This window comes from Lepus europaeus (assembly GCF_033115175.1).
Source record: "Lepus europaeus isolate LE1 chromosome 21 unlocalized genomic scaffold, mLepTim1.pri SUPER_21_unloc_2, whole genome shotgun sequence".
Classification (NCBI taxonomy): Eukaryota; Metazoa; Chordata; class Mammalia; order Lagomorpha; family Leporidae; genus Lepus; species Lepus europaeus.
Genome location: NW_026909007.1, coordinates 650,267 through 662,934, shown reverse-complemented (window position 1 = coordinate 662,934; position 12,668 = coordinate 650,267). Strand labels below are relative to the sequence as shown.

The window sequence follows — 12,668 nt, the reverse complement described above, 5'->3', positions numbered from 1 at the left end:
TATTTTGTTCTTTTTGTTTGGTTTTGTTTTTCCTCTTTTTCCCCCACAAGCGTGGCTTTTTATTTGTGTCTATTTTATTTAAAAGCATCATTTCTTTTAGGATTTTCTTGTCATTTCTTTTCTTTACTTTCTGTTTGCATTTCCTCTTTGTTTAATTCTTATGTACCTCACTTTGTTATTTTTTCTCCTCTGTAATCACTTGATTTACATAGGAAGGTTAGTATTCTTTTTTTTTTTTTTTTTTTTTTTTTTTTTTATTTTTTTTTTTATTTTTGACAGGCAGAGTGGACAGTGAGAGAGAGAGACAGAGAGAAAGGTCTTCCTTTGCCGTTGGTTCACCCTCTAATGGCCGCCGCGGTAGCGCGCTGCGGCCGGCGCACCGCGCTGTTCCGATGGCAGGAGCCAGGTGCTTCTCCTGGTCTCCCATGGGGTGCAGAGCCCAAACACTTGGGCCATCCTCCACTGCACTCCCTGGCCACAGCAGAGAGCTGGCCTGGAAGAGGGGCAACCGGGACAGGACCGGTGCCCCGACCGGGACTAGAACCCGGTGTGCCGGCGCCGCAAGGCGGAGGATTAGCCTGTTGAGCCACGGCGCCGGCATGGAAGGTTAGTATTCTAAGATTAGGTATCAGAGTTGGTGTTTTACTTTCTTTTTTTTTTTTTTTTTTTTTTTGACAGGCAGAGTGGGTTGGGAGAGAGAGAGAGACAGAGAGAAAGGTCTTCCTTTTTGCCATTGGTTCACCCTCCAATGGCCTCTGCCGCCGGCGCATCTCTGTGATCCAAAGCCAGGAGCCAGGTGCTTCTCCTGCTCTGCCATGCGGGTGCAGGGCCCAAGGCCTTGGGCCATCCTCCACTGCCTTCCCGGGCCATAGCAGAGAGCTGGCCTGGAAGAGGGGCAACCGGGATAGAATCCGGCGCCCCAACCGGGACTTGAACCCGGTGTGCCGGCACCACAAGGCAGAATATTAGCCTGCTAAGCCATGGCGCTGCTGGCCTGTGTTTTACTTTCTGTTACATTTTTCCATGTTTTTGTTGTGTCACTTTTGATTCTTTAGTTTGAATCACTGATGTGAGTATAGTGTATTCCTTTGTAGTGTTGGTTCAAAATATTCGCATAGGGCCTAGAATTTATCTTACTAATTAGTGTAGTTCATCTCTTGTTGTTTTGCCTGTTCTTTTTAGTGCTGTTTATTTTGTTCTTTTTGTTTGGTTTTGTTTTTCCTCTTTTTCCCCCACAAGCCTGGCTTTTTATTTGCGTGGTTTTTTTTTAAAAGCATCATTTCTGGCCGGCACCGTGGCTTAACAGGCTAATCCTCCACCTTGCGGCGCCGGCACACTGGGTTCTAGTCGCGGTCGAGGCGCCTGATTCTATCCCGGTTGCCCCTCTTCCAGGCCAGCTCTCTGCTATGGCCCGGGAAGGCAGTGGAGGATGGCCCAAGGCCTTGGGCCCTGCACCCGCCTGGGAGACCAGGAGAAGCACCTGGCTCCTGGCTTTGGATCAGCATGATGCGCTGGCCGCAGCGGCCAATGCAGGGTGAACCAATGACAAAAAGGAAGACCTTTCTATCTGTCTCTCTCTCTCACTATCCACTCTGCCTGTCAAAAAAAAAAAAAATGTAAAGTGCAATGGAGCTTATTTTAAAAAAAAGAGCATCATTTCTTTTTTGATTATCTTGTCATTTCCTTATTTACTTTCGGTTTCCATGTGCTGTTTGTTTAATTCTCGTTACCTCACCGTTTTATTTTTCTCCTCTTTAATTAATTTTTTTTACATAGGATGATTAGTATTCTAAGTTTAGGTATCCGAGTTGGTGTTTGACTTTCTGTTACGTTTTTCCATGGTTTTGTTGTGTCACTTTTGACTATTTAGTTTGAATCACTGATGAGTATAGTGTATTCATATGTAGTGTTTGTTGAAAATATTCGCATAGGGCATAGAATTAATCTTACTAATTAGTGTAGTTCATATCTTGTTGTTTTTCCTGTTCTTCTTAGTGCCGTTTACTTTGTTCTTTTTGCTTTGTTTTTCCTCTTTTTCCCCCACAAGCCTGGCTTTTTATTTGTGTGTATTTTATTTAAAAGCATCATTTCTTTTTTGATTTTCTTGTCATTTCTTTTCTTTACTTTGTTTGCATTTCCTCTTTGTTTAATTCTTGTGTACCTCACTTTGTTATTTTTTCTCCTCTGTAATCACTTGGTTTACATAGGAAGGTTAGTATTCTAAGATTAGGTATCAGAGTTGGTGTTTTTTTGTTTCTTTTTTTTTTTTTTTTTTTGACAGGCAGAGTGGGTTGGGAGAGAGAGAGAGACAGAGAGAAAGGTCTTCCTTTTTGCCAGTGGTTCACCCTTAAATGGCCTCTGTGGCCAGCACATCTCTGTGATCCAAAGCCAGGAGCCAAGTGCTTCTCCTGCTCTCCCATGCGGGTGCAGGGCCCAAGGCCATCCTCCACTGCCTTCCCGGGCCATAGCAGAGAGCTGGCCTGGAAGAGGGGCAAGCGGGATAGAATCTGGCGCACCAACCGGGACTTCAACCCGGTGTGCCGGCGCCACAAGGTAGAGGATTAGCCTGTTAAGCCGTGGCTCTGCTGGCTGGTATTTTACTTTGTTACATTTTTGCATGGTTTTGTTTTGTCATTTTTGACTATTTAGTTTGAATCACTGATGAGTATAGTGCATTCATATGTAGTTTTTGTTGAAAATATTAGCACAGGGCATAGAATTAATCTTACTTATTATTGTAGTTAATTTCTTGTTGTTTTGCCTGTTCTTTCTAGTGCCGTTTATTTTGTCTTTTTGTTTTGTTTTGTTTTTCCTCTTTTTTCCCCCACAAGCTTTGCTTTTTATTTGTTTGTGTTTTCTTTAAAAGCATCCTTTCTTTTTTGATTTTCTTGTCATTTCTTTTATTTACTTTCTGTTTGCATTTCCTTTTTGTTTAATTCTTGTGTACCTCACTTTTTAATTTTTTTTCCTCTGTAATCACTTTATATACATAGGCGGATTAGTATTCTATGTTTAGGTACCCGAGTTTGTGTTTGACTTTCTGTTACATTTTTCCATGTTTTTGTTTTGTCACTTATGACTCTTTAGTTTGAATCACTGATGAGTATAGTGTATCCGTATGTAGTGTTTGTTGAAAATATTAGCATAGGGAATAGAATTAATCTTAATAATTAGTGTTTTTCGTATCTTGTTTTTTTGCCTGTTCTTTTTAATGGCATTTATTTTGTTCTTTTTGATTTGTTTTTCCTCTTTTTCCCCCACAGCCTTGATTTTTATTTGTGTGCATTGTATTTAAAAGCATCATTTCTTTTTTGATTTTCTTGTCATCTCTTTTATTTACTCTTTGTTTGCATTTGCTGTTTGTTTCATTCTTGTCTACCTCACTTTTTATTTTTTTCTCCTGTGTAATCACTTTATTTACATAGGATGATTAGTATTGTAAGTTTAGGTATCCGAGTTGGTGTTTTACTACCTGTTACATTTTTCCATGTTTTTATTTTGTCACATTTGGTTATTCATTTGAATTACTAGTGAGTATATGTAATGCTCATATAGTGTTTGTTCAAAATATTAGCATAGTGAATATTACTAGGCTTAATCGTTAATGTAGTTCGTAACCTGTTTTTTTGTCTGTTCTTTTTAGTGCTGTTTATTTTATTTTTTTTGTTTTGTTTTTTTTCTTTTCTCCCGCACAAACTTTTGTATTTTATGTATGTGTATTTTATTATAAATCTCATTTCTTTCTTGATTTTCTTGTAATTTCTTTTTTTTTTGTTTACTTTCTCTTTTCTTTTTCTAATTGGTTATTTGTTGTGTGTCTCACCTTTTGTATTTTTTTCTTATCCCTAATGATTTATTTTCTTAGGAGTTTTTTTTTTTTAGTTTAGTTATAAGAATCAGTGTTTTACTGTCTGTTATTGTTTTCCTTATTTTTGTTTCCTCACATTCGATTATTTTTTTGATTCACTGATGATTATAGTATATTTCATATATAGTGTTTGTTTAAAATATTAGGATAGTGAATAGCATTAATCTTAATAATTACTTTGACTCATATCCTGTTGTTTTGCCTGTTCTTTTTATTGCTGTTTTTGTTGTTCTTTTCGTTTTGGTTTTCCTCTTTTCTCCCCCAGAAACTTTTGCTTTCTGTCTGTGTGTATTTTATTTAAAAATCTCATTTCTTTATTTTTTTAAAAAATCTCATTTCTTTTTTGATTTTCTTATCATTATAAAGTTAAAAAGGCAGGTTATGGCACAGTGGGTCTTAGTTGATAGAATCTCAGACATTGCCATCTAGCACTTGATCGGAAAAGGCCAAAGTTACTGCTTTAACTAGAGCCTTGCAATGAGGGAAGAGCTAGTGAGTTAATATTACAGGCTCCAGTTTTTTTTCCTTGAGTTCCATGCACATGGAGCAATTTGGAAAGGAAGAGCGCTCCTGACTGCAGACACAAAGGATGCCATTGGAGGTGGGTTGTCAATCATAAGGCCATGCACTGAACGGAGGATTATTAATATATGACTCTCACTGTTTTGGAAGAGTAGGTTTAATGCCAGCAGTTCCTTGCATATGTAGAGGGTAAAGGCTACATATTGTCTTGAAGAAAGTACCTCAACATGTAGTGACTGCTTTAGGGATTTCTTATCTCCATGCCCCTTGGGGACGTTAGTCATCAAATGAACTCAAAAAGTTAGTCATATTCTTAAGATAATGCTGGCTAAGCTTTGCCAAAAGACCTCAGAATCATGACTTAAATTCTTACCTATTGCCATCAGGATCAAAGTGACACCTGAGGCTTCTCTAAAACTGCCTAAAGTGCTATATAAAAAGGTCTTCTTCACCTCTGACACCCTTTTGACTCAGGAATACAGGATCAGATAACAGTTTATTATTAATCTTTTTCCTGTACAAGAGGCTAATGGACTATGGTAATAAAATTCTCACAGTGCCAGGTCCCAAAAGTCATGAACAGCCTGTCCCCAGGAGACCAAGGCTTAAGAGACACTTGGAGCAAAGACTCTTCCTCTGATCCACAGCAGCCTAAATGAAAGGGATCCTACCAGGTGCTCCTCAGCACTCCTAGTGAAGTCAAATTCAGGGCATCCCAAGCTGGGTACATTTGTCAAGGATCTCAGTTCTACCTCTTTAGTCTTCACAGGTGCACACAGAGAACAAGTCTGCTCACGCTTGTGAATGCATTGAAGATCTCGAATACATCTTCAAAGGGAAGAAGGGTGAGTAAAATCTTTGCTTTTATCATATTGAACCTGCTACACTTAATGGCACACATGTTTTACCTATCGTTTATTCTCTCAGAAGGCTGCTGTTGTGAGGAAAACTCCATAGTTCTTGTAGTATGACAGTAGGAGATCCTGCTAGGCCATAGAAAACTGTTTAAAAATCTGTTTATTGTGTGGGCCAAACTAGAGCCTACACTTCAGGCCAGATTGAATGGCAATTGCTTGAGTCCGTGGGTGCTCTAAGACAGTCATGGACAACTAGCTGGCCATAAAATGCATACTGGCAAAACCAGGAGCATGTGCACTAATTAATGGGATCTGTTGCATCTATTCTAACAGTTGTATATTCACTGAAAAGGATACTACCAGTCTTTATGCCTATGCTAGATGGTTTTGTAATCTGGGCAAAGACAATCTACCAACACCCATTATTTGGGAAACAATGGAGTAGATGGCAGAGGATTAACCAAGTGAGCCATGGGGCCAGCCCCGTAAGTCTATCTTAAAAACCACATATTATATTAAGCAATTTATACAAAAATGCCCCCACAGAAGCGAATTCATAGAAACAAAAAATATATTAGCGTTACTTAGAACTTTGGAATTTAGAGAACAAGTTCATTGACTGCTGTGAGGTATGGAGTTTCTCTGTAAGATAATGAAAATATTCTGAAATTGACTGTAGTAAGGAGGCACAACCACGTGATTATAATGTGAAGACCATTGAAGTATACTCTTTAAATTGGGGAATTGTATTGTATATGAATTAAATATTGGTTAAATGTTTAAGTGAATACAATGGAAGCACACAATAAAAAGTATGAGCCTGTGGGGTGTTGTGTGTGTGTGTGTGTATGATGTGAATTATTCCTCCTAGTAAGAATCAGAAACACATGTAGCAATCTGAGTTATATGTAATAACTTGAGAATTCTACAAACTGTCAGTATTTAATGGCTCGGGAATTAGAAGTTTTTAGTTGTACTTCACTGCAAATTTAGGTCACAGGTTCCAAACATTAATACTACTCCTTTAGAAGACAGATTTTTTTAAATGTGTTAACATTCGTACTACGATGTTGTAGTCATTTATTTTCAGGACTATAGTTAATCAATATTAAATTATTTCTTTTTTAAAAGATTTATTTATTTATTTGAAAGGCAGAGAATTACAGAGAGGCAGAGACAGAGGGAGAAGTCTTCCATCTGCTGGTTCACTCCCTAATGGCTACAATAGCTGGAGCTGGGCCAATCCAAAGGCAGTAGCCAGGAGCCAGGGGCTGCCTCCAGGTCTCCTGCATGGGTGCAGGAGGCCAAGGACTTGGGCCATGTTCTGCTGCTTTCCTAGGGCATAGCAGAGAGCTCGATCAGAAGTGGAGCAACTGGGACTGAAGCCAGCATCCATATGGGAAGCCAGCTCTGCATGCGGCATCTTTACCCTCTATACCACAGCACTGGCTCTTAAATCATTTCTTTAATGATGAAATATATTTTTATTCTTCAAAATTTTCATTGTAGTAGTTTGAAATATAAACTTGTAGACATGAAGTACATCTATATTTCCTCATAAAGGTTCATATATGGCAGCATAAAGTTTTAGATTTACTGTAAAATGATAACATGCTTGACAAAAAACATTCATTCATTGCTGGACACCTTTATTTTTAAAGGTTTATTTATTTACTTGAAAGGCAAAGTTGAGAGAGAGAGAGAGAGTGAGCTTCCATTAGCTAGTTCATTCCCCCAAATGGTTTTAACAGTTAGGCTGGGCCAGGCCCAGAATTTGAAACTATTTAAGTGCCTGGAGAGGAGTAGAATTAGGAGTCTCCTGGTGCAGATTAACAGCCCTTTTGTCACGAGGAAGAAGCTGAAGTTCAGATCTTTAGGTCATTTCAGTACACGTGCATGTGTGTAGTTGAGCTTCTGGGTACCACATTATCTGAATCAGTTTCAGACGTCAACATACAAGGTGCATTGAAAAGAAGGAAACACTGCTTGGCTAGGACTCTGGTTAACTGTTTTAAGCAAGTGCTTATAGAATGCAAACAGTACCAAGTACAGATTTTTGTAAGTAACAAGCGCCAATATCAGTGGTGGCTCAATTACTGGAATCCTGGGATTCTAGGGACTTCTAAGGCATCTTCCAAGGACCCACTAAAGGGAAGCTTTAGGATACCTTATATGCTTATATATGCTTTGTGGGCAGTGTTTGGAAATATATTTTAAAAAAATATCTGTCAACTAGAAAGGTTCTTTGTAAGAGATGAGAAAGAAATTTCTTCATTACTCAAGAATTCAGTGTCATCATTGGAAATCCAGTAAGAAATTGAAACAATAGAAAGAAATGTCAGTTTAATTAAAAACAGATCTAACCCATTACATACTGTTAATATAAATTATCTTTGATAAGGATATTTGATAATACATTTTTCATATATGATTTATAAGAAGTCCTATGGTAATTGGCTTGGTCTGTGCTTGCTAAGTGTCTGTATTCAAAGGGAAAATATACTTGAGACTTTATGACAGAAAGTATTTTTACACTGAATTAAATTGGCCTTTGAAATTGTGCACCTAGTCTCCTACTAAAACCAGGACTTTCGAACTGTCTTCTTTGATATTTACAAGTCAAAGAGGTACTTCCTAGGTAGTAGAGAAAGATATTTCTGTTTCAAAAAGATTGGCAAAATCTTATTATTCTGTGAAAAGTATGTACATATATTTCAAAAAGGCAGAAAAATAATTCCATATAAATATTTTCCGAATTAAAGGCTACAGCAAAATTACAAAGAGGGAAAGTTGACTCCAACTGAATGTGACATAAGGCACCTAACAGGTGACCTTGGATGTACTGTGTGAAGATTAAGAGGGTTCAGTAGGGAGGGAAAAAGCAAAAAAGGAGAAGATGCAAAGACTCATGGAGGGATGTGTTCTAGGGTTTATTCCAGATCTTTTTTGTGCTATGATCTTTATTTAGGCAGGGATGTGCTCTGTTGATTCCTATTTGCATGTTGTCAGGTGCCGTCAAGATGCACGTCTTTAAAAGTCCAAGCTGGTGGAGTGAAAAGGTTGCTGCTGCAGATTCTGGGCCTAGAGGTGAGAGTACAGCAGGTGTCCTCCAGGTGCCTATATGTATTTTCAAGAGGAACCTCTAGGAGAACAAACACTGTGGATGGCATTCCAGGGGGTAGAGCTTAGGCCCAGGAGGGGTGTGATCCATCTTGCATGGTGACCCCAGCTAATGAGCAAGTATTGTATATGGTGACATAAAATAGAGGGCAGGAGTCTGCCCTAAGAACTCACTGCTGAGTGTTTCACCCTTGCTAGCACAGAATGTGCAGAACAGAGGTTCCCTTCCTAGAGACACTGCATCACATGTGTGGCTGAGATTCACATGCCAGAGTCAATACCAGAGGCACTTGCTCTAAGTTTCAGAACCTTAGGATAGCAAATAACATCATTTCCCCAGGCATCTCTTGGGTTGTATCATCAGGAACTCTTCAGAGAGGCAACTCAAATTTGTATGTCGATGAGCAGACCAACAAAGATGGAGAAAGTTTTAATCGTTTGTTTTGGGAATGGATGGAGACCTTTGGCAGGGATGCCATGAATGCATTGATGATACCCAGAGAAGTCATGGGCCATGTTCAGACTTACCCATAATGGTAGAGCTAGAAATGTGCCAGGGATTCCAATTCAATCCCATCAAGGTGGCATGTGGCAATGCCTTCTTGTTAAATTGACCCATTTAAGTTCATAATTGATCAAAAAGATAGGATTAAGTGTCAAAGGGATTACATGAATAAGACCAGTGTCTGCACTTAAAAAGGAGAGAATAACTTCTCTAGATCAAGCAGTCCAGTTAAACATTACAGGCAATTCTGCTTTGGGTCCAAAGCTCTGTTGGGATTCTGCTTTTCAGGTGAGCTGCAGCCCTTTGGCTGCGTCTCTGTTGCTCCTGCTTCTCGAAGCATCCCAGCTGCTCCTGGCAATTGCTACCACGTGCCTCTTAATTTTCCACGTGGATGGCTGCTGTGAACTTATCCTGTCCTAGCCTTGGCTTTCTGAGGGAGAGTACTGTAGAGAACCAGAGCGTTGATCAGCAAGGCATCCCTGAGAGAAGCTGAGCCCCCACGGGATGGTCAGGCATGTGGCTTGGAAGACCATGCTGCCTGCTTCCCTGGGCTGCTTTTCTTATTCAGCAGGGCTGCCCTCTTCTTGCCCTCAAATTGATCCCCTGGTTAGTTTTAGACTTAGAGAAAAAAATAGCGGTGGTGATTTTTGCCAGTGTAGGTAGATCTTTCACTTCCGTTAGTCTGCTGTATCACACACACTCGAATTTCTTTAATTTTCTTTTTTGTTTTGTTTTGTTTTTGTTCTGTTTTGTTTTAGTTGAAATGATTTTGGATTTTAATTTTTTAAAAAAGATTTATTTATTTTTATAGAGCTACAGAGAGTGAGGAGAGACAGAGAGAGGTGTTCTATCCACTGTTCACTCCTCAAATGGCCACAATGACTGGGGCTGGGCCAAGCTGAAGCCAGGAGCCAGGAGCTGCTTCTGGGTCTCCCATGTGGGTGCAGGGGCCTAAGTACTTGATCTATCTTCTGCTGCTTTCCTAGGCATATTATCAGGGAGCTGGATCAGAAGTGGAGCAGCCCAGAATTAAACTGGTACCCATATGGGATGCTGGCACTGCAGGTGGCAGCTTACCCTGCTATGCCACAACACCAACCCCTTTTCTCTTAATTTTTTTTATACTTTTTTTTTTTTTTGACAGAGTGGACAGTGAGAGAGAGAGAGACAGAGAGAAAGGTCTTCCTTTGCCGTTGGTTCACCCTCCAATGGCCACCGCGGCCAGCGCGCCGCGGCCGGCACACTGCGCTGATCCGATGGCAGGAGCCAGGTGCTTCTCCTGGTCTCCCATGCGGGTACAGGGCCCAAGGACTTGGGCCATCCTCCACTGCACTCCCTGGCCACAGCAGAGAGCTGGCCTAGAAGAGGGGCAACCGGAACAGGATCGGTGCCCCGACCGGGACTAGAACCCAGTGTGCCGGCGCCGCAAGGCGGAGGATTAGCCTAGTGAGCTGCGGCGCCGGCTTTTATACATTTTTTAAAATATTTATTTTATTTATTTGAAAGACAGAGTTACAGAGAGGGGTAGAAACAGAGAGAGAGGTCTTCCATCTGCTGGTTCACTCCCTAGATGGCCACAATGGCCAGAGCTGCGCTGATCCGAAGCCAGAAGCCAGGAGCTTCTTCCTGGTCTCCCAAGTGGGTGCAGGGGCCCAAGGACTTAAGCCATCTTCTACTGCTTTCCCAGGCCGTAGCAGAGAGCCGGATCGGAAGTGGAGCAGCCGGGTCTTGAACCGGCGCCCATATGGGATGCAGGTGCTTCAGGCCAGGGTGTTAACCCACTGTGCCACAGCGCCGGTGCCTATTTATTTATTTGAAAGTCAGAGTTACACACAGAGAGAAGAAGAGGTAGGGGTAGGTCTTCCATCCGATGGTTCACTCTCCAATTGGTTGCAACCACAGAGTTCTGCTGATCCAAAGCCAGGAGCCAGAAGCTTCTTCCAGGTCTCCCATGTGGGTGCAGGGGCCCAAGGACTTGGGCCATCTTCTACTGCTATCCCAGGCCACAGCAGAGAGCTAGATCGGAAGTGGAGCAGCCGGGTTTGGAACTGACACCTGTATGGGATGCCGGCACTGCTGGCAGCGGCTTTACTGGCTACACCACAGCGCCAGCCCCTTTTTATAATTTTTGATTTGTAAATAAAATCTTGCTCATTTTGTGTGTTCATGAATTAAAAGTGTCACCTTCTGAACATGTTCGTGTTCTAATTTGATTTTAAAGTAGTTTTAAATAACTAGATGCTACAAATGTCTCCTTTACATTCAGGCTAAGGGAAATCCGGGGATTTGGTTCTCTCCGGTGGGCATGTCTTAGATCAGTTCCCTTTGCAGCTTTATTTGAGTGTGTGGGTTGGAACTGCTTCTTGATTCTTTTCTATTTCTTAGAACAAACGGAAGGTTTTTCCTAAGCTAGCTGGGAGAAAGAAGGGAGACCTTTCTTTTCTTTTTCTTTTTTTGAAGATTTATTTTGTATTTATTTGAAAGAGTTACAGAGAGAGAGGTCTTCCATCTGCTGGTTCACTCCCCAGATGGCCGCAACGGCTGGAGCTGCTTTGATCAGGAGCCAGGAGCTTCTTCCGGGTCTCCCATGCAGGTGCAGGGGCCTAAGGACTTGGGCAATCTTCTATTGCTTTCCCAGGCAGTATCAGAGAGCTGTATTGGAAAAGGAGCAGCCAGGAATAGAACCAGCACCCATATGGGATGCCAGTGCTTTAGGCCAGGGCTTTAAGCCACTGCCACAGCGCCGGCCCCAGGGGAGGCCTTTTCTGAAAGGGCTCCACCCACCTTGTGCAAAGGTGAATTACTAATGCTCCAGAGTTTGATGATCCTGTTAGCAGGGGCCTCAAGATGCCGTCTGGTCATTTTCCCAGTGGAGGAGATGGGAGCACCGGGGAGTGTTGCCTGGTCTGGGGCACACAGGAAATTCGTGGCAGAGTCCGCAGCAGAGCCCAGAGTGCTTCCTTTCTAGCCATGGCTCACTGTGTCTGGCCTGACTCCACCCCTGGGATTCATAGAAACCTCCGCTTCATCAGTAGGACAGACTCTCAGCCTGCTGTTGTGGAGTTTTAATGAGGTGCCATGGAGCTTTAATCTGAGTTATAGGGGACTCACAGCAGCGTCACCCTCTCTTTGCTGCAGTCTTCTTAGAATCTCTTAGCGATGATGTTTCATGGCTAGTGGGTCAGGTCAAAGTGACCAAGTGGGAGCATGCCCAGGATGATGGGGAGAGAGCTCTAGTACTTGCTCTTGTTGCACTCTGACTGATGCCGTCGCAGCCTAAGGACGAGGAGAACCATTTCTAGTTTGTGATATGTGGCTGCTTTGGACAGCTCTTGTGAGTGTTACCCTTACTTGTTTTTTTTTAAATTTTTTTATTTTTGGTGCTGTTTTAAATGGAAACCAATCCAAATAAATAGAGTTTGCCATCTTGAACTCTCTCACATTTTTCCTCCTCTTTTCTTTGTGAGGTTAGTCTTGATCTTTTCTTTTTCTGCACACCAGTTTAAATACGAACTTTGCCAGTGAAAGTTTCTCTACTGAGAAAGAAGTTTCCATAGCAGAGTTACTGGCTTTTTAATGGCTAAAAACACTGTCAGCTTTGGTGGTCACCTCAGAGACAGAAAAAAAAATGGGATTTTTTCTTTCTCTTTCTTGAATAATCAGCTGAATTCTATGGTTGGTTTTGACTCCATTTTCGTTATATGGAGAGAGGTGTGTTTAAAAGTACGACAGCCCTGGTGTACGTTAGCTTCGTGTATGTTCACAGTCTTGTTGTCGTTTTGCTTTTTCCAGAGGA

At 41.4% G+C, this 12,668-nt stretch overlaps 1 long non-coding RNA gene across 1 annotated transcript in view; it reads left to right on the top strand.

The window, feature by feature from the left end:
• The window catches only part of LOC133754324 (uncharacterized), a 38,333-nt gene extending 29,994 nt beyond the window's left edge, over positions 1–8,339 (top strand). Inside the window, exons 5-6 of the long non-coding RNA XR_009865195.1 lie at positions 5,151–5,235; positions 8,257–8,339. This is a non-coding gene — a long non-coding RNA (uncharacterized LOC133754324). The remainder of the gene's footprint in view (positions 1–5,150; positions 5,236–8,256) is intronic.
• Positions 8,340–12,668: the final 4,329 nt, after the last annotated feature.